The 24,893-nt window shown below is 44.6% G+C and overlaps 1 protein-coding gene across 6 annotated transcripts in view; it reads left to right on the top strand.

Moving 5' to 3' along the window:
• The window catches only part of LOC137380600 (adhesion G protein-coupled receptor A3), a 582,693-nt gene that overhangs the window by 388,484 nt on the left and 169,316 nt on the right, over positions 1-24,893 (top strand). The gene's annotated exons all lie outside the window — the stretch shown is intronic.

The raw sequence follows: 24,893 nt of genomic DNA, 5'->3' as shown, positions 1-24,893 counted from the left end.
TTATTACTTGGAATCATCAAATGATACAGCACAGCAACAGGCCATTCGACCCGTCATGCCTGTGCCAGTGCTGACTCTCCAATCCTCATAGCCCTGTAAATTCTTTCTTTACAAGTATTTATTCAATTCTCTTTTGAAAGTTACTGCTGAATCTGCTTCCACCTTACTTTCAGGCAACGCATTCCAGATCATAACAACGTGCTTTGTAAAAAAATGTTTCTTCATGTCGCCTCTGGTTCCTTTGGAATCTCATTGGAATCAGTTTCCCCTAATTAACTCTGTCAAAACCATTCATGATGTTGAACACCTCCATCAAATCTCCTCTTAACTTTCTGTTCTAAGTAAAACAACCCCAGCATCCCTAGTCAATCCACATAACTGAAGTTCCTCATCACTGGCACAATTCTCATAAATCTCTTCTGCACCCTCTCGATAGCCTTGACATCCTTCCTAAAGTGTGATGCCTAGAATTGAACACATTACTCCAGCTGAGACTGAACCAGTGTTTTAGAAAGGTTTTGCACAGCGTCCTTTGATATTGTACTCCTTGCCTCTATTTGTAAAGCCAAGGATCCTATTCAGTTCATGCACTCTCTTTAAAATGGTATCATTTAGTTTATATTCCCATCAAAATGTATCATTTTACACTCCTCTACATTAAATTTCATCTGCCATGTGTCTGCACATTTCACGAGCCTGTCTATGTCTTCCTGAAGCTTGTTACCATCTGACTCATTGTTTACTACATTTGCGAATTTCATGTCATTTGCAAACTTCGAAATTATTCCCTGTGCACCTAATTCCAGGTCATGAATATATATCAAAGAGATCAGTGATCCTAATACTGACCCCTGGGGAGCACCACCGTATACTACCTTCCAGTCTGAAAAACAACCGTTCACCAGTACTCTCTGCTTTCCGTCCCTCAGTCAAATTCAGATCCACATTGCCATTGTTCTTTGAATTCCATGGGCTTCAATTTTGTTCAGTTGGCCTCCTCAATAATGTCATATAGTTTGATTTTTTTTATTCAACATTTATTAGAACCTATCAGAGTGTATTTACTCTCTCATTTTGTTCCCTCTTTTGTCTGTCTGTGCCAAGATTCCCTGCAGGCAAAAGGTTAGTGATTGATTGCACCTGGCCTCTGCCAATTACAATATGAGAATGATTTATGGGTAAATTAACACTAATTTTTAGCTCCTCCTTATGAATCGTTTAACTCTTCTCTACATCATGTTAATTTAACATGCTGTGCCACTATCCCAACTTGTAACATGTGTTTTGGGATGGAGTGCGCTTCACACAGCAGTAAAATCAAACCAATTCTGCACGTGATATCATGCCTAACTATACCACTCCATCTGAGTATCTGCCGTATACTGGCACTTTATGGCAATAATATTGCACTTGTAGGGCTAAATTTAGTGCGGCCATTGCGGGTCCTGGCAACGGATTTGGAAATGTGCACCATTCCCACCAGTCACGTGGGTAGCCGGCCCACTGTGATCACAATAATCACATTGCAGAATGGAGGCATGGAGCCCAGCCAATCACACAGCGGGGCCGGGGTGCGAGATGTCGAATAAGACATCAGATGACTCCGGAGCAGGTGCTGGTGCCATATTTACAGCCCTGCCAGCCATGTTTACATTGCTGCCTTGGATTAATTTTCTGCTTGCTAGTCACGGCTGAGACTGGTGTTGGAGTGACTCCTGGAGCCCCCCCAGCCCCGCCTCCCCTGGAGAAGGGCACTGCAGAGACAAGGCGCAGGGAGGCCCCATGGTTTAGCGATGCCTTCTCCAGGCTGCAAGGCCAAGGCAGGAGGTCCTGTTCCGCAGCGATGGCAAGAAGAGGTCTTCTCGCCTGACCACGTTGAGGATGTCAGCAGACATGGCCACAACCCCTCCCCACCCCGGACCTGGGTACAGTACCAAAAGAGGGTCAATGTCCTCCTTCATTCTGCCAAGGTGACTGCTCCATTTAGGGATTGCAAGTGGCAACGCAGGAGGAAGCGGGACATCGGGAGGGAGGCACTACAATTGCGCAGGCAGAGGGACTTAGGCATCACCTCATCCTGACAGATATATAGCTGCATCTCGGCCCCATTACCTCCTCTGAGAGCGGACAGGAGCATGAGCTGTATGTGATACCAAAGTGGGGGACGAGGGGCTGCCACTAGCAGAACTGTCATGTTGATTTCTGTGCGACGTATGACTATCTCCCGCTTTCCACTTTCAGGACAAGAGGGTCATAACAGCAGAGAGACATCCAGGACTGGTAGTGGCATCACAGACATCAGGCCTCTCTCCACAGCTGAGGAGGAGGCAGTAGAATTAGCGTGGACCCAGGGTGTCCACACCATATCTGATGGAGAGACTGGAGTCTCCACGCAAGAGAGTGAAGATTATCTTTCATCGAGATACAGTTCACTCCTAGAGATCCATATCTTGCATGGTTGACATGACAAGATCTGCAGAGCCTAACACATGGGGACAGCCGTCAACCTCTGAGGAGAAACCACAGTCAGATTGCACGATCCCATGACTTTTCTACACCTTCCACCAGGGCAGATGCTTTCACCTTGGTCAGTCTTCGCACGGCTTTAGAATCAAGGTCAGAGGCTGGTGAGAGCACCGCACATGTGCCCAAGCAGCTGGCTGAGGCTGAAACAGCCGAGGCCTCTCACGGTTGGAGGACTGTGGGTGGCCAGGCCCATGCTGAACCCCAGGCTGATGGCGAGCCTCTGGTGTCGACAGCACAGGGCCTGCTGGAATTGCAGAGAGGGGTAAGGCCACATCTGGCAGAGATGCCAGAGGCAATACGCAGCCATGAGCAGATGATGGAGGAGTCCATCCATGCTGTGAGTGCTGCCATGTCTCAGGCATGTGAGTGCATGGCTTCCTTCATCAAGAGTTTGGTGACCCTCATGGAGAGCCAAATCTCACAAATACGCACAGACCTGCACACCATCACATTGGCCACGTGCTCGACGCAGCAGTGACAAGGCGAGAGAAGGACGAGGTGGCTGGAGTCTTCTCCAGATCCTTGTCCTTCTCTGGTTAGAAAGTAGATTCAAGTGAACCTTGAAAAGGAGGAGGAGAGGCTGACCTCCACAGCTGGGAGCTCCCCTCAGGGTGCAACAAGTGTGGACAGCGGTTCCTCAGCCCCTCTGCCAGTGAGCCCAGCTCCAGTCCCCATGACACCTGAGGCCACAGGCAGCTAGCGGACAACCGCCAAAGTCATTAGTGGCCAAGAGGCAGCTTGATCAGCTTGGGGTCACACCTCATAGAAGCACTCAAAAACATATAAAGAAACCCACCAATACACACTCTTGGGGCTTCACAGGTGTTTGAAATTTGACATTGGCTTCATCATATAAAGGATTAACCTTTATTGTGTCAAAGTGATTATTCCATCATGCATTAATTGTGAGCTGCTGACTTCACCATTCCCCCTTAGTGGATGCCAATGTCGGCACAACCCTCATTTTCATAGGATGTTCCATGAGCCACAGTGCATGGTTAAGCTGGGTGCTAGGCATGGAACACAAATATAAAGGAGGCGACAGACTGCATGTGTTGAGGTGAGTCTTTATTGCTTTTACTCTGAGAGGCCATCAGGGTGGCTGGAAGAGGGTAGGTAAGAGATTGTCTCTTGCCTCCTTGGTCCGTCACTCAATCTGCCTGGCCTCCAGGGCAAGGGCTTCGTCATCCAATGCTGCTTACTCCTCTCCCGCCTCTGCATTCTCCTCATCGGTGGAGGATTGTCATTCAATCATGTCCGCGTCATGCAAGGCCTCCCCGCTCTGCGGTGCTAGATTGTGCAGAGCACAGCAGACCACCACGATACGTGATACCCTCACTGGGGCATACTGCAGGGCCCCACAAGATCGATCCATCTCATCTCATATTCAGCAGCCCAATGGGTGCTCAGGTAGAGCCGTGGCAAGTGTGCCTCTCCTCTGCTGCATTGCAAGGCTTCCTCTTAGGGTAAGTAGCCATGATTTCAGTGGGTAGCCTTTGTCCCTGAGAATCCATCCCTGAAGGCCTTGACATTTGGGACTGCCAAAATATGTAAGCATTGTGGCTGCTTCCTGGGAAGTGGGCACACAGCTACAGGAAATGCTTCGGTGGTCTCAGACCGGTTAATGTTGATGGAATGGAAGTCCTTCCTGTTGATGAAGGTGGCTGGCTGCTCCGTTGGAGCCTTGGTGGCTACATGATTGCAACCTGTAGCACTGGGGAAATCCAACAATGGTCCCGAATCCGATGGCCCTCTCCACCTGGCTGTCAGGGTTGGAGCAGTATCACGCTTAATGGCTGGCCCTCTTGAACAGGGCATTGGTTACCTCCTTGATGCAGTGGTGGGCTGCTGCCTGGGAGACCCCACACATGTCCCTGGTGAATTCTAGGAATAATCCTAAAAATAAAAATAAAAATCCAAATGCATAATAGTTGAGTGCCGCTGTGATTTTCAGGGCCACTGGCATTGGGTGACCACCAAATCCCATAGGTCTTAACTCGTCCTGCAGCAAGTGCATAAGTCACTGTCGGCCTCCCTGGAGAACTGTAATCTTCCCTGACATTGCCACTTGGACATTTGGAGGTAGCTGATTCAAGTCCAGTACACTCTGTCGCACGTGGGCCCTTTGTGGCATGGCTGGCTGCTGCTGCTCTCGCCTAGGGGCTTAACGGCAGGTGCAGCTGCCTCCTGACCCTCCCTCCGTCGGAGGCACTGCATCACACCATGGGGGTCCAAAAAGACTGGGTGTACGAGACCCATGCCAGGTGATCAGCATAGCTCCAGAGCACTGTCCTTGCAGAGACGACCCTCCCTTGGCAGCTTCCCCTTTGCTATTTCTCCCGGGAGAATCCCTGATGGCCCTCAGTGCCCACCCTTGCTGATACCTCACCCTAACACTCAGCAATATGGGCACCCGAACCCCCCACCCAACAGCTTGGATACCCGATACAGCCACCCAAAACCAAGCCCCCCACCTCCCCACCACAGCCCTTGCAGACCAACCAAGACCCTGTTCAGCCAGCGCTCCCACCTGAGACACTGTTAACCCGGCACTCCCTGCCGAGACCCTGCTCAACCGGCACTCCCACCCGAGACCCTGTTCAGCCAGTACTCCCACCCAAGACACTGTTAACCCGGCACTCACACCCGAGACCCTGCTCATCTGGCACTCCCACCCGAGACCCTGCTCACCCCACACTCCCACCCGAGACCCTGTTCACTCGGCATCCCCACCCGAGACCCTGCTCATCCGGCACTCCCTCCCGAGACTCTGTTAATCCGGCACTCCCTCCCGAGACCCTGTTCACCCCGCACTCCCACCCGAGACCCTGCTCACCCAGCACTCCCACCCGAGACCCTGTTCACCCGGCATCCCCACCCGAGATCCTGCTCACCCGGCACTCCCACCCGAGACCCTGTTCAGCCAGCGCTCCCACCTGAGACACTGTTAACCCGGCACTCCCTGCCGAGACCCTGCTCAACCGGCACTCCCACCCGAGACCTTGTTCACCCGGCGCTCCTACCCGAGACCCTGCTCACCCCGCACTCCCACCCGAGATCCTGCTCACCCAGCGCTCCCACCCGAGATCCTGCTCACCCCGCGCTCCCACCCGAGACCATGCTCAGCGGATACTCCCATCCGAGACCCGGCTCAGCCAGTACTCCCACCTGACCCCCTTACAGACTTCCCAAAACGAAGCCTCTCTTTTGCAAACATCCAGAGACACGACCCCCCACCAGCCCTTACTGAGCACACAGCACTGTAGGCTGGCAATGGCCTCTGCTCCCCCCTCTTCCCCTATGCAGTGCTGTTCATGGCTACCTACCCATTACGGCGCTGAGGCTTTGCCTCAGTGACACCAGCTCTCAATGGCCAGGAATCCAAAGGCACATGAGGGCTGCCCATCATCCACTTAATTCCAAGCCCCCCTATTGAATCATGATGAATTAGATGCAAATGTATTAAACCTAAGTGTTCAGCAAATAAATAGCATTCCTGTCACATTGGGGTGGCACTGCCACCTTGGTGCTTTCCCGTTGCTGACTAAACCTGAAACCGACGTCATCAAATTTCCGGGTGGATACGTCCAGCCCCCACACCACCATTCCCGCTCCAAACTGCTGCACTAAATTCAGCCCACAATCTGCTGTGGATTTGATCCACTAATAGATTTTTGTGTTTCAGTACACTAGACTAATGATTATTTAAAAGGTGTTTTTATGTTAATGAATCTCCACTTTGTATTTTCAAAATGGCAAATAGTTCCATTTGATGAGACAGCTAACACAACCTAATTAGAACTTTTAATAACATCCTGTCTGCTTAAAGAAAGACACCACTGAAATAAAGCAGTCGAGAGAAGCTTCTTTACCCAGGAAGTGGTTAGAATATGGAACTCTACCACAAAGAGTCCTTGAGGCAAATAGTATAGAATATCAGTGTTACGGCCAGGTGAGGAGGGGATCACATGCTCCCCTCTTGCCCTTCCTCTTGTTTGACTGCAACAGGGTTTATTCCTTTTTTAAACAGTGGTTGTGCTTCGCACCTCAGTGAGTGTTTTACATTTTACCATTAATGCAATCGTGAAAGAACCAATTGGACAGGTTTTCTTGAGCTTAAACAAGAAAGGGGTGAAATTATTATACTTAATAATCTAAACCTGATCTAAAAAAAAAATACGCTACACATTCATGCACATGAGAATCACACATGCACAAATAGATTACAGAGTGAAAAGAAAATGTTGTGGTTGGATTAGTATCCAAAACAAATGGAAATTAAACACACAGTCTGTGAGGTTGGACGATTTGGCTGAAGTTGTATTCTTGAAGTCTTTGGTTGGTCAAAGTGCACTTTGTGGCTAGTCCACCTGGTTCAGGGTTTTCTTGGAGGCAGACTCGGAGGTGGCTCTTTCCCTGGTCTCTGTCTGTAGCCATCTGTAGGCTTGGAGGGTCCACAGTTGCAGATGGTTTTCAAACTTGTGGTGTTATCTAGGGGAAGAGAGAGAGAGAGAGAGGGAGGCACATACCCTTTCCATTGCTGCACAGTCTGAGTTACTGGCTTGACTCCCCTTTGTTCAAGGAAACTCCCAGCTTTCACAGAGATAAAAAGACGGTCACATGACTGTCTCGGTGCATTCTCTGGAACTTTCTAATGAGATTCAAGGTTTGGAATTGGCTCCCCAGGCCCCAGGATGCCAATATTTATAATTGGAGGGGTTTGCTCTTTCAAAGTCAAGGTGTTAGGATTGCCTTGAATGTTGAGCTAATGAAACAGTCTTAGGTATTTCAATCATTTAGAGCAAACTATTGTTCTGGGTCCATGCTCCTCAGACCTCTGTCTCCTCTGGAATGTGAAAAGGTGTTTCAGATGCAAATTGTGGTGGCCAACTTGGCTGCCAGTTTTTATAAAGTTAACTGCAGGATTTTTTCCATTCAAAGTTTAATGTAAATTTCCAACCGATTAATTAATATTCCAGTCCTGATGAAAGGTCACTGACCTGAAACATTAACTCTGCTTCTCTCTCCACAGATGCTGCCAGACCTGCTGAGCATTTCCAACATTTCTTGTTTTTATTTCAGATTTCCAGCATCTGCAGTATTTTGCTCTTAAATTAATATTCCTTATTAGGCATATTGTTTTTCTTGACATCAGGCTTAACATTTGCAAGTATTGCTCTCACATAAGATGCAGGAGCTTGAAAAGCATTTGCCCTGCATGAAAATGAGGGCCTGGAGCAAAATCGATGGATTTCCTTAGCTGAGTCCAGCCCATTCTTAATTTTGACAATTCACAATGGGTGTTCATGAATGCTCTTAAAAGAAAGATTTTTTCATCATATCATTAAAGCATGTAAAATGTTCATGATAAAATAGGGAGCCTTGTTAGCTGGCTAGAGGACAGTAAGTGGCTTCAGGAGAACAGAGATAAGTTTAAAAAAAATTGGGTAGTTAGACGCCAAATGAAATCTAATATGAAGAAATGTAAGGTGGTACATCTAAAGAGGAAGAATAAGGAGAGAGGAGGAGCAGAGAGACTGGGGCTGCAAAGTTGACAGGGTCCTCAACCGTGTCCGGCCCATTTCCCGCACCTCTACCCTCACCCCTTCCCCTCCCTCCCAGAACCGTGACAGGGTTCCCCTTGTCCTCACTTTCCGTCACATCAGCCTCCATATCCAAAGGATCATCCTCCGCCATTTCCGCCACCTTCAGCGTGATGCCACTACCAAATGCATCTTCCCCTCCCTGCATTCCGAAGGGATCGTTCCCTCCGCGACACCCTGGTCCACTCCTCCATTACCCCCACCACCTCGTCCCCGTCCCATGGCACCTTCCCCTGCAATTGCAGGAGGTGTAATACCTGCCCATTTACCTCCTGTCTCCTCACTATCCCAGGCCCCAAACATTCCTTTCAGGTGAAGCAGCGATTTACTTGTACTTCTTTCAATGTAGTGTACTGTATTCGCTGCTCACAATATGGTCTCCTCCACATTGGGGAGACCAAACGTAGACTGGGTAATCGCTTTGCCGAACACCTCCATTCAGTCCGCAAGCAGGACCCTGAGCTTCCAGTTGCTTGCCATTTCAACACTTCCCCCTGCTCTCATGCTCACATCTCTGTCCTGGGCTTGCTGCAGTCTTCCAGTGAACATCAACGCAAGCTCGAGGAAGAGCATCTTATTTACCGATTAGGCACACTACAGCCTGCTGGACTGAACACTGAGTTCAATAATTTCAGAGCATGACGGAGCCCCCATTTTACTTTCATCTTTAGTTATTTTTTCTTTTTTACATTTTTTTGCTTTTTTTTTGTATGTTTATTTTATTTCATCTTAGTTTGTTCAATTTGCTTACCCACTGTTTATTTTCATGTTTGTACTTGCTGCTGTTCAATCTTCAGTCCGTTAACACCCTATCTGTACTAATGCTTTGTCTTTCAACACACCATTAACATATTATCTGCGTTTGCTCCATGACCTCCTGGTCAGCTATTCTGTGGCCTTGTCCAATCTACACCTTCTCCTTTGTTATCTCTTGCCCCACCCCCGCTTTACTTGCTTATAACCTTTGACATTTCTTATATTTGCCAGTTCCGAAGAAGGGTCACTGACCCGAAACTTTAACTCTGTTTCTCTCTCCACAGATGCTGCCAGATCTGCTGAGTATTTCCAGCATTTCTTGTGTTCATTCCATTCACATACTTGTGGTTCTAACCTCTGTTGGCCGATGTTGCAACTTCTATTGCAGCACTAGCAGCAGCCACCCACCGTCTGAGTGTTGCAGTGTAATCTCAGATGAAGCTATCCAAGGTCAGCTAGGGATTACAGTGTGAAAAAGGTCTCTCAGCAGTCTAGCAATCTGACCTCCAACAGATTACTAGGATTGCTCAGGTGCTGCCTTGGGTGAGTGGTAATATCTCCATGGAGCAGAAACCTGCTGTCCTCTTTCTGTAAGGCAGCATTCTTCCTCCGAGCTCTGCCAGTCTGCTAACCAACCTAGACTACTTCGCCCATGCGATATTATGGGAATGCGCAAGAATGATTCGTTGACTTTTTTATGCAATATGGCATGGTTTCATTGATAAATTTGGTTTGAAATGTTTATTTTGTGGTGGCTTTCATTTTTTACATTGTGGCCAAGCAGAAGCTGTGATGGTCAGTGAAAGAGGGGGGTCAGGTGTGGGACTGTTGGTGATTGGGAAACTGGGATTACAGTTACTGGTATCGCAGATGAATTCTTCATGGACAGCCTGGACAGAGAGGGGCTTTGTAGGTTGCCTCCTCCTTTCCTCTTCCTCCTCCTCCTCATGCTTTTGCTCCTGAGCTGCTTCATATAGCTGGTAGCAAGGGCTATGCCCTCGTGATGGCAAGGTTGTGCAGTATGCAGTAGACCACCATGAATCTTAACCCCCACTCTGCTGAGTATTGCAGAGCTCCTCCAGAGTGGTCCAGAGAGCAGAAGCATATGAACGCTTTGTGCATTTATATGCAATTTGTTTATCCGATTAACTGTTCAGTAATTCATCTGCTTGATGACTATGAAATAAGCATGTTAAGATCAAGTCACTCTGTCTCTCCAGTACAAATAACTATCCAACTGACTGACTATTTCTGGTCGCCTGGACAGTTGATCATCTAGATCCACATTGTCATGTGGCATACAATATTACGATATTCGATACTTTCAACTAGCAACAGCAATTCAATTGACTGTTTCACTTTATCCTTCCAAACTCTGTATTTATAGATGATGATGGCTCTTGGAGTCAACACTTATTTGCATGAAGCTTTGAGGTCATGATGCACACGTTATACATGCACCAACTTGCAATTTGGCAAATTTTCTCATTTGGGAGTTTTGTGAGTTGTGGGATTTGAACTGTTTTAACAACCTTTTGCAAATTTAATTTCCCACTGTGTATTCTATCTTCATTAAATATAGATGCAAAGAACTAGAGAAAGCAGAAATGTTGAACATTCTGAAATGTGCAATGTGGAAAATAGAGCAGGCAGAGCAGCCTGAACTTCTAAATAGCTGCTGGTAAATTTCAGGAACCAGAATACCTGGAAACATATTGAAAATGTAACGGAATTTGTTGCCACCCACCCCCACGTTTGATCGGTCTCCACGCGCTGCCCGAAGAAGCAAGGGGTGACGGGGTGACGTAGAAACAAGTGGCCGAGAGGAGGGAAGCGGCATGGCCCAGAGCCAGTGGCCGGAAGGGGAGAGCGGGAAAGCGGGGAGCAAGCAGCCAGAGAGTGGGGTGTTGCGAAACGAGGAGAGGGTAACAATCGGCCAGGGGAGGGGAGCAGCGAGGCCAGGAGCGAATGGCTGAGGGGAGGAAATGTCAAGGCCTGGAGTGAGTTGCCGAGGGGGGAGAGCTCCAGCCTCAAAATCTCCCATTCAGCCACTTGCTCCAGCTGAGTGGGGGGCCGGATACCCGATGACGCTGTATCGCGCATGCACAAAGATGGACCAGGCGCAGATACGCAATGACATTGGCGCTGCACGGTGACTTCATCCCGTGCATGTGCCATTTAGTCCTGGCAAGATGTAGCAGCACATGTGCGCACATTGGCACACTCTGATGACGTCAACGGGCCGCTGTGTTGTCAGGAATCACTTTGTTACATATAACATGACTTCCCAGTGCAGCCGTGAATGTGGCCCCCTACTAGAACACTTACACATAACAACTAGTTCCTAGCTAATTAGTTCCTAACACTTTACAGATAGTATAACAATATATACATATATAACATCCCTCTTTCTTTAAAACATAATGCCCCTATATCAATATAACTGTCAATATAAATCTAGGTTTACTCACAGACACTCACTACCACCATGTTTCATCTTTATGTTGTTTCTGGTTCCCAGATGTTTAAACTTGGAAAAGACTGGAGTCAGTCTTGTTTATTACAGTACCATGCTTTGTGCTGGAGAGCCTGATTCTTGTGTTACATATAACATGACTCCCCAGTGCAGCCATGAATGTGCCCCCCTACTGGAATACTTACACATAACAACTAGTTCTTAGCTAATTAGTTCCTAACACTTTACAGATAGTATAACAATATATACATATATAACACTGCCGTTAGTTAGATTTACTCTTGCACATTGAGATTTTTTTTTTTTAATTACATGACAAGTTGCTTTAAGTATAAACTGTTACCAGTGCAACAAGGGAAATGGCATCTGTGACATGAGTGAACAGAGCAAGCAACTGTATATCTCCTTAACCAATCAGATTGCAGGATTGGGAAATTATCAGCACAAGGACTGAGAACGAAGTATAAATTAGAGTGGGTGAATTTAATGTCAAATCATGAACAGAAATAGAAATAAAGAGAGTGAAAGAAAGCTGAGATTAAGGGATAAACAGAAAAGAGACAGACAGGAAAAGGAAAAAAAAGTAAAATTTCAAATTTGGCATCTTTAAAATTTCCCAACATTACCTGAAGGAATGGACTCCACATTTGTAATAGTTAATTATCAGCGCCAGAGGGTTTGTTTGGCAGTAATTAACTATTATCGTATGGTTAAGAGGGTACTTAGAAAGAGTGTACTGAAATGAACAAGACTTTGGTGAGCTTAGTTCATATCTACTATGCAAATGCAGCAACTTTATGCCATTCAATACATTCCAAAGCTGAGGTAGATATCAAGATGGTGTTTTTGTGGTGCTAATGGCAGAGTGGATCACTTTGGACAGCAGTTTTTGGATTTCAGTATTTAATCATGCACCTGCCCTCGCCTGAAGTTGCTGTAGCATTGCACATAAATAACAGTGAGCATCATTAGCCTCACCATTCTCTTGACAGCAAATTATGAGCTATTAATACTCAGCTGCTTGCTCAAAAGATGTGCCAAATGGAAACAAATGCTACTGCTACAAACTCTGATCTGCCTCTGCCATGCATGCTGAAATTGTGATATGTCGTCTTATGCCATTCTATACCTGTAACAATTCATCAGGGAATGCTTTTTTAGCGCTGCATCTAAGCTAATGATTAGCTTTTCTAATTTAGCCATTGCTGCTTGGACAATTTCACTGTTTATAATAATTTGAAAGTTAGTGAAGCTTAAATAAAGAGCAAACCTAGAGGTGCTACAAGCCATTTGAGAAAAATTGTAGATAAACAAACCAAAATGAAGTAGAAAGACAGAAACTTATCTCTGGAAAGATTGAATACATGGTAACGTCACTAAAAATTACAGTGTAGAAACCCCAGATGTAACACGATTAATTTGATTACATTGCTCACTTCCCTTCCTTTGATTAATACATAATGTATTTATTTAGCTGTTTCTTAGTTCTCTAGTCAGGAAGCGGTTTGCTTGTCCCACGTGGGATGCCCTGACAGACAGTGACGCTTGTTTTTAACTGCAAATTACGTTAAATTATATCATTCATAATAACTGTGTAAACTGTGCCCCAATAACATCATTTAATCTGTTTGCAATAAGGGCCAATGGCAGACTTACACAGTAAGAATGAAGAATGAATGTTATTTACCCACTAATCTTAATCTAAAAATGTCATGGTAACTCAAGTTCAATAGTGGATCACAGAGAAACCAAATCAATAAGAAAAGGTAAGAATAGGTTTGCCACAATCACAAAGGTCCAAGATGGGACTAGTTCAGAAATCATGTCTCTGTGCATCTATGAGGACTCTCTATCTGTTTAGAATATGTTAAGTCTTGTGTATGGTATATTCTTCCTTTACACATTAGCCTTGGTCCCTGCATCCCAGCTATTGAATCATGCTTTGGATGACAGTATTTGTAATGGGAAAACCCTATTTCACATTTGCTGATTTGGAGATATGGCTAATGCAGATTCAACAGCTTGGCGACCGGAAGTAGGAGATATGATACCACCATCTACTGGAAGGAGACTTGCTGATACATTGTGACAGCGATGTGACATAGGAAATTATCATTATAAATGTTTACATACCAATTTAACATTATTAACCTAGCAATGCTACATAAACTTTGTGACAACAGGAAGTGAGATTCTGGAACAGGAAGTACTATGCAAGATATTTAATAACACACAGATTTTGGGACTCAAATTTCCTGAGCAATAACATTGGGATTGTGCATGTTGCTGCCCTCCAGTGTTGACCCTGCTGGACTTGTGTGGTAAATGGGAGGGTACCTAATACATGAGGCAGGTTGGTGCAATCATCAGTATGGGCTCATTGCCAGCATCTACCTGACTTGTGTGGCTGGAATCTCTACATCCACTTGCCATTTACACTGCGGAGAGGTTGTTTAGGTTTCACCCCAATACCATGACCTTGGCCATGATCTCCTCTGGCCCTTCAGTGGGGCCAGCCTTCATGTATCAGGAGATCAGTAGATTTTGAGAGATATGCCAGGGCCTAATTGAGCCAAGCAAGCAGCACTCCCAGTATAGGGAGGCACCACCCAGGGCTCTGTCCCATGGCAATATTAGCCCTGCAAATGCCATGTGGAGGCTCCTCACAAGGTAAGGTACAACTGGATATCCATCATTTTCTTGGGGGGGGGGGGGGGGGGTGAGGGGCGGGGGGCAGTGCCAGACTTGCAGCAGGAGACTGGCAGAACCCCCAAGAAATTTTGACCCCATATTCTTTATGTATCTTAACAGACTAAGACTGTTAAGATGGTTTTCATCCCAGTGCTCTCAAATAGCTTTTTAATTTTTTTACAACTTACCTTTCACATTGGTACAAGTAATGCCATGAAATCTGCCACAGGGGGGACTTTTTGGTCTCAGTACAGGGATGACAGAACATTGCATCCTCTGACTCACCATGAGCAATATTATGGGAAAACTGTGAGTAATGTTATAAAAATGGTACAAGAACATAGCCTTTGTTTTTAATGGAGCCCTGTCTCAGACCCTCATTCCCACAACTGGGAATATGTAACAACTCCCTCCATTTCTGGCAGATCCATGAATCGCTCAATAAGCCAAACTCGTATCCCTGAGTGCCACCAAACACCAGGTTTTCCCTCCATAGTGCTGCTATACCTCAGGATCAGTGTCCATGAAAGCCCAATATTCCCCAGTTACTGCTGTTAAACTCCACAGCCCTGCTCCCCACCACTGTTAAACACCGTGTACCTACCTTGAATCCAGCATGTTACTTGCCATCTTGCTCTCTATCCTAAACTTTAAGAGATCTGTGATTAAAATTTATCTATAATGTTAAAGGAACATAACATAAATGGTCAAAATAGAGGTAATGTTTACATGGGACCTGAAATAGCTGAATATTGCCTGCCAATTCATTGGAAAGCAGTTTGTAATTCAAGTCTTTACAAGATTTCAGATGAATGAAAACAGCTGAAAAAAGAGGGCATGTGGAAAGGCAGCTCTTGCAATACAAACTCTCATGGTAGCTCCAGGATTACAAGGCATCTAAGTGAAAGCCATGTTAAAATTAGTGATGGAGATAGGCATTGAAGCACTCCAACTGCAGTATTTTATGGTTGACTTCATACAAGATAAAAGAAGGGATGTTCATGAGTTTAGCATGTACCAGAGCAAAGCTTCCTACTCTTGCATTAATACCATCAAGTATATCTGCAGGTCCTGGCACCTGAAAATGATCATAGAGAATTACTATGGAGTCAGTTGCAGATGTGAACCATTTACAACTGCAAGGATACCTGCAGCTAAATTTCACCAAGAGGACCATGCTGCCAGAGGCAGCCTAGGTCACTTCCTCTCTCAATTCTTTTGCTTCCTTCCAGACCAGCAAAGAGATCATCAGCAGTACCAGCCAATATGCTGCTCACACATGTATTGATCAGGTGACTGATGCATGGTTCAATATGGCCAGTGGTTTTATCTCTTTCGCCACTGAATGGCAAAGCACTGTGACATAGCTGTTCAACCTCGCCGCACTGCTGCATATTCAGGAATTGGAGATGTCGTGGATGGCACCAATGTGACCAATCTTGTATTTCAGAAAGTGACCAAGTATCAGGCAGCTCGACTGTTTTAATGATTTTGTTTGAAGCCCTCTGAGAAGCTGAGTGTGCCAAAGATACCAGTTTTAAGTTGCCCTACTGCAGTTTGTATATATAATAAACAGAATATCACAGAATTGTTACAGTGCAAAAGGAGGCCATTCAGCCCATTGTCTCCACACTGGCTCTCTGAAAGAGCAATTCCATCAGTTCCATTCCCCTGCCTTCTCCCCGTAACCCTGCACATCCTTCCTTTTCATATAACTGTCTAATTCTCTTTTGAATGCTTCAGTTGAACCTGCCTCCAACCACATTCTCAGGCTGTGCATTCCAGACCTCAACTACTCGCTGCATGAAAAAGTTTTTCCTCATGTCACTTTTGCTTCTCTTACCAAATACTTTAAATCTGTGCCCTCTCATTCTCGATTCAACAATAAAAGAGCTATAAAATGATGTGAGGGCTTGGCAAAGGCGAACAATAAATGTGAAACACATTAACAGGCAGGAATTTGTGGCATGAAGTCCTGTAAAAGGAGGCTTGCCAGCTTCCATAGGTATTAAGTCTTTCTCTGTGTCTATTCCTAGGTCCAACGGATAGTGTATCCAGCATTGAACTTGGTCACTACCTCCAGTCAGATACACTGCACCATTGTCCCCTGTGCCAGTGCCCTAATATAGCAGGAGCACCACTTCTACAGCTATCAAATAGAGGGCTCAGGTATTACGGCACCCCAACACTTGATCATGGACATTGTTCCTTGTCTCCATATTTGACCATTCACTGCTTTTCGCCAGTGACTTTTATTGTCGGCTGATGCAGCTTTTGAAAAGGCAGATATATAATCAAATATTTGCAGTCTTTGTAAAGACTGCCGCAATTTTTATTCTTATATGTGGTTACCTATATTTTAGCTGTAGCCCCTTAAATTTTGCACATGTACACGATTTCCTATGCCTCTTTAGCTAACGTCTGGCTGAATATGAGCTGGGAGCTCATTATGAATAATTCATTAGGTCAACCAGAGAAAATTCTGGAACTTTGGCCCCTTAGAAAGTTAATCATTAGAATCACTACACTCAGTTAATCTGTAACCAGATTATATACAAAAGTAAAAACATGATCTTACTAGCAGGAGTATGGGGAAGTGACATAAGGGGTGACAAAGGGTAGGGTTTGAGGAGGTTTTTGAAAGATGGAGAGTTACAGCAAAGCAAATGGATTAAAGAAGAGAATTGCAGAGTGTAGACCGATGAGGTTTTGTAACCAACAATAAAACAGAAGAAAGGAGCAATGAACAGTAGTCCGGATTTAAAAGAGCAGAGGTGCATGTTAGGATAGAGTGCTGCAAAAGGCTGCAGAGGTAGGGTGGAGTGAAGCCATAGAGTTTATTTGTAAATGAGAATGTCGATTTTGAACAAAAGCAAAATATTGCTGATGCTGAAAATCTGAAATAAAAGCAGAAAATGCTGGAAATACTCAGCAGGTCTGGCAGCATCTGTAGAGAGAGAAACAGAGTTAATGGGCTGAATTTTCCCAGAACCATGGACACGAGGTTAGAGGTGGGGGGCGGGGGTGCCAGGAAAATAGGAAGGGTGCCTGATGCATTCCCACCTCGGGGAACTTTCCCAGGGGCAGGCGGGGAACCTGGTCAGCTGCCCACCCCATGGAGGCAGACAGCCAGTTGGTCCAATTAAAGCCCCACATAGGACTCCGCTCCTGTTTTCCTGGCACCTCCCCACCACTCCCCCATCTCCATGGGTCTGCGAAAATTCAGCCATTAACTCTATTTCTCTCTCCACTGATGCTGCCAGATCCCATCTATTTTACCGATGTCAGTATTTTACCGAAGCTGGAATGGTTCCCGCCATGCAGAGGCCGCCAGCTCAATCAAGGCGGCGTCCCAGTGGCAGGCCTGGGGGCGATCAGAGCTGAAGGCTCAGTGCCCCAATGACAGGGCTGTGGGGATGGAAGGCCACAGCCCTGAAAGTGTCTAGGCCTGTGAAGGGTTTCCCCTACTACCCAATGGTCCTACCGGCTTCGTGCCTCTTTAATTTGTAACATCAATGCAGGTACCCTCATGCTCGCCTGCCTGCCTGCCTGCCTGTGCAGTGCCCGCCTTTCCTGTCGGGGCTGCTGGCCTGACATCACTGCAGGCCTTCTGAATGGGCCTACAACATTGGGAGCCCGTCCACCCCCTTTAATCGTACGGGGAATGTGAAAGTGGCCAATTGGGAGGCCGCTTCCCGGAAGAGTGCATCAGCGGGCGCATTGACGACATGGGTGGAAAATCCAGACCAATGTTTTAGATCAATGACCTTGTATCAGGAATGTTCTGATGACACGTCAGGAACCTAAAATGTTGACTGTGTTTCTCTCACCACAGATGCTGCCAGACCTGCTTAGTATTTCCAGTATTTTCTGTTTTTATGTAGATTTTGTGGTTGATTTCCAGGGGAATGGGGAGGCAATGAAATATAGGGTTACAGTTGATCAGAAAAGATAGATAATAAGAAACAGCACCAGAGCATAAGATGCCTATTTGATAGCGAAAAAAAATATTTTACAAATACTTACAAATATATCAACTAACAGCTAAGGTTAAAGAACTTGAATTGGCCGAATGATTTCAGGAACTGTCAGAATTCAATACATAGAGCACAAAAAGATTGTGAAGGTGGAAGCAAGAGTGGCAGATGCACAGTGTTTTTAAAATTAAGGTACACTGTGTGATTCATCTATGTGGATTGATAGGGAAGTTAATTCACAATTATGTAAACAAAGCTGAGAACTAATAATGCACCAGCTTTTCATTAATGCATATTATGATATTGGCAGTTGGAAAGCATAATTTAAAGATCTTCTGAAAATCACGAATATGACAACATATTGATAAGAGCACCAACTAACAAGGTTCAATATACCATGGAAACAAAAGGGCACATAATTTTTTTACAAGAAAAATCTTAGCATCATATAGCGCTGTTCATCATTAATTGTTTTCTCTGCACCCTGGGAATTAGTGTCCAGTTTTACATCTTAGCTTCATTCAGGTATTTGAATTTCACAAATTATTTGCTCAGCCAATAAATGTTTTCCCATGAATGAGAATGATTTCAGAACGTGTGATAGAAGAAAGCTTTTGCCAGGAATGTCCTCAGTGCTTCTCCTTCTCTGCCGCCGTAACTTTGGCGGAAACCTTTGCAGGTGCAAAAAGGTTTCCACTGAACTTCCACCAAAGTTACACTGGTGGAGAGCAAGAACCTCCAAGGAAATTTCCAGTATATGCATGAAGGTGACTAACCATCAATGTCAGTGGTGGGAATCCAAAATAAAAACAGAAAATGCTGGAAATACTCAGCAGGTTAGGCAGGATCTGTGGAGAGAGAAATAGAGTTAACGGCCAGAATTTTATCAAAAAGTAATTAGTCCTGCTTCCGGGACTGGAAGTGGGACCCGACCCCACATAGACAGGCAGTATACCCTGGGCGGCATTTTACCAAGAGTGGCCAATTAAGAGGCCAGGTCATCAAGGTGGGCCCCTTTCCCCCACCAGAAACCTACTAGCAGGCCACCAGAGTTTACCTGGCAGTCTCCAACATGGCAGCAGCCCCTCCTGATGCCTGTAAAATGGTAAAATGCCAGCAGGGGCGTGAAGTGTTCAATAATAGGCCACTTAATTGGCACTGCGCAGCTGTGGCTCCTGCCACTGGTAATATCCCATAGCAGAAGGAAGACATCGGTCTCCCCTCCCTGACGCTTCAGCTGCCATTTTACGAGGCCTCCTGCCTCCCAGCCCATCGCCAGAGGGCTGGTAAAATTCAGCCCAACGTTTCAGGTCCATGATCTTTCATCAGAACTGGTAAAATTTAGAGATATAACAGGTTTTAAACAAATACAGAGACAGGGAAAGGGATGAGGAGAGAACAAAAGGAAAGATCTGTGATAGGGTGGAGAGCACTAGAGATTAAATGAAAAAAGGAATCATGGTGCAAGGTAAAAGGGGATAGGAATGGGAGAAGTAAACAAAAGATGGGCCTAGAGAAGGTGTAAATAGGAAAAATCATTATTAGCTGCCATTCAACCACATTCAACAGATCATCTTCCATCACTTCCCAGGTGATGTCACTACCAAATGTATCTTCCCCTCCCCTCCCCTTTCAGCATTCCAAAGGGACCGTTCCCTCCATGACACCCTGGTCAACTCTGCAATCACCCCCAATACACCCTCCAGCACCTGCAGCATTTTTCTTTTGTATCAGCAGTGGGAATGCATGGCTACTGATGCCTGGCAGCAGTGAAGGAAGCATAATGTACAAATTCAATAGAATATTTATTCTAGGGTTAGAATACTTTTCATTTTCTTTCCAGTTAATATCTTGCACTCAAGAAAATAAAAATCTACATATTTATGTGTAGTAAACAAAAATCCAGCAGCTATTTGCAAAATATAAAATCGATATAAATGTATCAGGCATACAGTAAATTAGTGATGTTGCAGAAACATTTATATTTTACTTTCTCCTCATTTTCTCCCCTTTTAAAATGTATATACTTTGCAACAATTTAAAAATAATGCCCATAGAATCTGAAACTCATTGGAATAATATGTTTATTGAAGCTTCATAGTACACTTGCATGATAGTATTTAGAAAACAAGTTATGTTGAGCTGCCAGTATGTTTTTACAATCCCATATTTGACAACATTTGATGAATAAATGGGTGGGTGTGGGTGGAAGAGCAGCCTAGGTAAGGTCATGACAGGGGATAGGTAGGGTTGGACTCAATAGTAAAGTATTGCCATGCCACTGAGTTTGAGCAGATAATTCTTATAGGAGGGGAGACTGTATAGATAGGCAAGTATGAGAGAAGTACATTCGAATAATTGTAGCAATTGTAAGCATTAGATCCAAATTTATAGAGGGAAAGGTAGCTCAAATTACTGTGAATTTTTTTTTGAGGGGGCAGAACCAAACAGAAAAAGCAATTACTGCCTACAGTGCTTTGAAAATAGGGAACAGTCACTGTAGGGTATTTTCCATCTTTACATTTAATTCAGAATCATACAATGTTACAGCACAGAAAGAGGTTATTTGGTCTATCGTGCCTGTGCTAAGTCTTGAAAGAATTGTCTTATTAGTCCCACATCCGTTGGTCTTTCCCCATAGCACTAAAAATTTTTATTTTTCAAGTATTTATCCAGTTTCCCTTTGAAGGTTACTATTGAATCCATTGAAAGTTAAATGGTTACTCTGAAAACATGAAACTGCAACATATACATGTAATGCACATGAGGTTGTCAATTCAGACAAATGCTTCGACCAGTGCAACACTGATTCCAGGGTGCAGAATGCTCCTTCAGACATGATCCAAGAAGGGGAGACACTAGCCGGAACTTTATGGCCCCCCCAATGAGTGGGCTGATGGCGGGCGGTGGGGGAAGGGGGGGGAAATTGAGTGGGAGGCGGGGGTCTGTTCCTGACACCTTCCCGCCTCCACTGCAATTTTACACAGGGCCCCGGTGGTGAGAAAGGGCTCGCCCGCACCAGGCCAATCAAGGCCCTTAGGTCGCCAATTAACTGCCACCTAAGGGCTTCCTCCTACTGCCACTAGTATTTTACCCACAGTGACCAGACAGCAAAGGCCCCAAGAACCCCACCTGGTAAAACCAGGCAACCTTCTTGCGGGCTGGGAGGGAGGGGCCCTCCTGATCGGGCACCCTGTGCCCCATGGAGGGACGCCCCCAAAGCCCCAACCACCCCCAAAACCCCAACCACCCCCAAAACACAACACTCCCTGCGCGTCCCCCCCCCACCGTGCCATCTGACCTCCCCTCCACCTTGCCTTGCCAGAGCCCGGCCGACTGTCCCCAGCGAGGCCCTAAAAACCTACCTGAGGTCCAGCGCCATCCTTCCTCTTGTTTCCAATGGCTAGGTATAGGCCCAGCAGTGGTCACCACTCCCAGTGGCGTGGCTGGGACTAAGAGCTGCCACCCTACTGATTGGCCGGCAGCTCGATTAGGTGGGACGTCCTGCCTCAAGGAGGTGGAAGTCCCATCCTAAACCAATTAAGGGCATGGGGAGCAACAAATCCCGGCAACATAAAATTCCGGCCAGAATCTAATTATATGTTCAAATAAACAGATTGACATTTCACACATGCTGTTACGCTACTGAAAGGCTATTGTCAGCACTGCTACATATTTTAAATAGACCATAACATATGCAGTATTTAAGCTAGCCGTAGAGCAGGTAAATTAAGAACTGGGGTTTATTTCTGGAGGGATAGAAGTGAAAAGTAAAGAAGCTAAACTTGTACGGAACCTTGGTTAAACCACATTTGGAGTACTATCTACAGTTCTGATCGTCACATTATAAAAAGAATATAGAAGCATTGGAGAGTGGGCAAAAAAGATTTACTTCCAGTAAGGTTGTTTTTTAAAAAATGTCTGTGTCCTTTCAATGAACTGTCAACAACAAAGCAAAGTCCAGCTTCTCTGAAATCTTCAGCCTTCTAACGAATCCATCTCCACAATTTAAATATAAGTCCTCAAAAACATATACTTAAAACATAGAAGCACTTTCATAACATAGAGTAGACACAGGGAGAGTGTTTCCACTTGTGGGGAAGAGCATAACATATAAGATAGTCACCAAGAAATCAAATATGGAATTCAGAAGAAACTTCTTTCCTCAGAGAGTGGTGAGAATATGGAACTCATGGAATGATAGAATAGTTACCGTGTAGTATGAGGCCATTCAGCCCATCAAGCCCAGACTGGCTCTCTGCAGCAGCAATTTAGCTATTTCCATTCCCCACCTTTATAGGTAGGCCTGCAATTTTTTTCCCTTCAGGTGCTTATCCAATTCCCTTTGAAAGCCGTGATTGAATCTGCCTGCACCACACTGTCAGGCTGTGCATTCCACATTGTAACCACTTGCTGCATAAGAAAGTTTTTCCTCATACCACCTCTGGTTCTTTTGCCAATCACCTTGAATTAGTCTTTTTTTGGTTCTCGATCCTTCCGCCAATGGGAACAGTTTTCTCTATCTACTCTATCCAGACCCCTCATGATTTTGAACACCTCCATCAAATTTCCTTTTTTTCTTCTCTAAGGAGAAGAACCCCGGCTTCTCCAATCTATCCACGTAACTGAAGTCTCTTATCCCTGTAAATCTTTTCTGCACCCTCACTTCCCATCCTTCCTAAAGTGTAGTGCCAAGAATTGGTCACAGTACTCCAGTGGAGGCTGAAACAGAGTTTTATAAAGGTATGTTATAACTTCCTTGCTTTTTGTGCTCTTTACCTCTATTTATAAAGCCCAGGATCCCATATGCCGTTTTAGTTGCCTTCGCAACCTGCCTGCCACCTTCAATGATTTATGTACATATACCCCCAGGTGTCTCTGTTCCTGCAGCCCCTTCTTTAGAATTGCATCCTTTAGTGTATATTTTCTTACATTTTGTTAGAAGGAACAAGTTATCAGTTTGCACTTCTCTGCATTAAATTTCAGCTGGTACATGTTCACCCATTCCATCAGCCTCTCTATGTCATATTGAAGTCCATCTCTGTCCTCCTCACAGTTCACAATACTTCCAAGTTTTGTGTCATCTGCAAATGTTGAAATAGCACCTGTACACTAAAGTCTCGGTCATTAACGTAGATCAAGAAAAGCGGTGGTCCTAGTCCCAACCCCTGGGGAACCCCACTGTATACCTTCCTCCAATCCGAACCCAACTGTTCACCACTATGCTCTGTTTCCTGTCACTCAGGCAACTTCATATCCATGCTGCCACTTCTCCTTGTATTCCATGGTCTTCAACTTTGCTGGAAAACCAATTATGTGGCATTTTATCAAAGGTGTTTTGGAAGTCCATATCCACCACATCAATTGCATTCTCCTCATCAACCCTCTCTGTTACCTCATTACCACAGGCAGTAGTCGAGGTGAATAATACATATGCATTTAAGGGGAAGCGAGATAAGCATATGAGGGAGAAGGAAATAAAAGGTTATGCTGATGGTTAGATGAGGAAGGATGGAAGGAGGCTCGAGTGAGGCATAAATGCTTGCATGGACTGGTTGGGCTGAATGGCCTGTTTCTGTGCTGTATATTCTATATAATTCTATGAATCTGTTTCTACCACCATTTCAAGCAGTGCATTCAGTTTTCCTATTGACATAAGAGAGACTAATACAGATTTAGTAAGCAAACTACATTATTTCAAGTATACTGAAATAATTCAATGGAACTATAAATAAGAGCTACCAGCAATTTTTATTCATATGATAAAAAAAAATGTTGGTAGTATTTCTTCATAGAAAATTCAACACTTCTCAAACCCAAATCATACCAAGGGCTATAAATTATGGATAAGAAAAATAGAAGCAGTGAATCAGGCTTTTTACTAAATATAGGTTGTATTCATTCAAACTAAATGTTTGATCAACCAGAAGGGAGGAGACCAGCTTATGTAACATTTGCAGGTCATATATTGGAGTAACAGATGTTTAGTTAATGCTTCAAAGCACTGCATATGCTACTGTTTTGGAAGGAATTTGCAGGGATAAGCTTGGAAATTTGTATTAGAACACCTTGCCAGTTAGTGGCATAGTCGGAAAAGTAAATCAACAGGTTAACTACTGAGAATAGTTTAATAATGTGGTCAAGACACAATTCTGGTGAAACATTTTTGATTATATGTTGAGACAATAGTACATTTAAAATGCAGTTTTAATGGCTTTGTACTTAAAGTTGAAGTCCAATCACTTTTGGTAATGATAAATTTAATCTTGATAACTCATTTGCAGTAAATAGACTTAAATAACCAAGATATCGAGCTAATTGTCTCAGTGATGAGTGATGTAGTTGTGTTGGGAAAGAAAGATATTTCTATTTATTGATTTTTATAACCCTTGCTGGTTTTATTTTGTTTCTGGGTAAAGGTTAAACTGTCCTACCTATAATACTAACATTTTGGTGCAAGGCAGTATCTATAGAACTGATAAAAAAATAATTTTAAAGTGGAGATAGCATGTCCTTGTGCTTGTGGGAGCTTCTGTAAAACAATCACACAGTCAATCATCTGTCAGTTGTGTCTTCATTGGCCATGATCAGGAAGTACTGGGAAATGTAGTACTTAATGAATTTTATTATATATAGTAGGTTCATTGCCATTGAACCCTAGTTCACTCCAATGCGTGGGAGTGAATTAGCTGATTTTTCATCTCTAGGACCTGTACTTCAATCAAGACCAAACTGATGGGATAAAAATTGCCGATGAAAATCAAGCTGAACTTAGAATCAGTATGGACAGTTGGAATTGACATTGCCTGTCCCTTTCAATCAAAAAAATGCCCATTCACAGTGGGTCAAAATATTTCTTTTAGT

This window comes from Heterodontus francisci, chromosome 20 (genome assembly GCF_036365525.1).
Source record: "Heterodontus francisci isolate sHetFra1 chromosome 20, sHetFra1.hap1, whole genome shotgun sequence".
Taxonomy (NCBI): Eukaryota; Metazoa; Chordata; class Chondrichthyes; order Heterodontiformes; family Heterodontidae; genus Heterodontus; species Heterodontus francisci.
This window is presented reverse-complemented; position numbering and strand designations above follow the sequence as displayed.